Source organism: Eimeria tenella, genomic scaffold (assembly GCF_000499545.2).
Source record: "Eimeria tenella Houghton genomic scaffold, Eth_scaff74, whole genome shotgun sequence".
Taxonomy (NCBI): domain Eukaryota; phylum Apicomplexa; class Conoidasida; order Eucoccidiorida; family Eimeriidae; genus Eimeria; species Eimeria tenella.
The window spans coordinates 177,236-177,597 of record NW_013543447.1 but is presented as its reverse complement, the minus strand read 5'-3'; the positions used below and the strand labels follow the sequence as shown (position 1 = coordinate 177,597).

At 50.6% G+C, this 362-nt stretch overlaps 1 protein-coding gene across 1 annotated transcript in view; it reads left to right on the top strand.

The window, feature by feature from the left end:
• ETH_00013885 (thioredoxin, putative) overlaps positions 1-362 on the top strand; it is a gene marked incomplete at both ends in the record, with an annotated part of 4,248 nt that overhangs the window by 1,793 nt on the left and 2,093 nt on the right. The window lies entirely within an intron of this gene.

The window sequence follows — 362 nt, the reverse complement described above, 5'->3', positions numbered from 1 at the left end:
TTGGGTTTGGGGCGAGGGTTTGGGGGTGGGGGTGAGGGTTTGGGGTTGGGGGTGAGGGTTTAGGGTTTGGGGGTTAGGGTTTAGGGTTTGGGGGTTAGGGTTTGGGGTGTGGTTTAGGGTTTAGGGTTTGGCGTCTTCGTTAGCGAGGGTTTAGGGTTTAGGGTTTAGGGTTTGCCGGTTGTACGTGCACCTAAGTAGCTCAAACTGGAGCTGTTTGACCGTCTGCAAACGCGGATTTAAGGGTTTAGGGTTTAGGGTTTAGGGTTTAGGGCTAAGTGGTTTATTATTTATTTATTTGCTGCAACAATTCAGGAAAGTATAAACTCTTTCCTGCAGCAGCTGCTGGCCGGGAAAACCCCCGT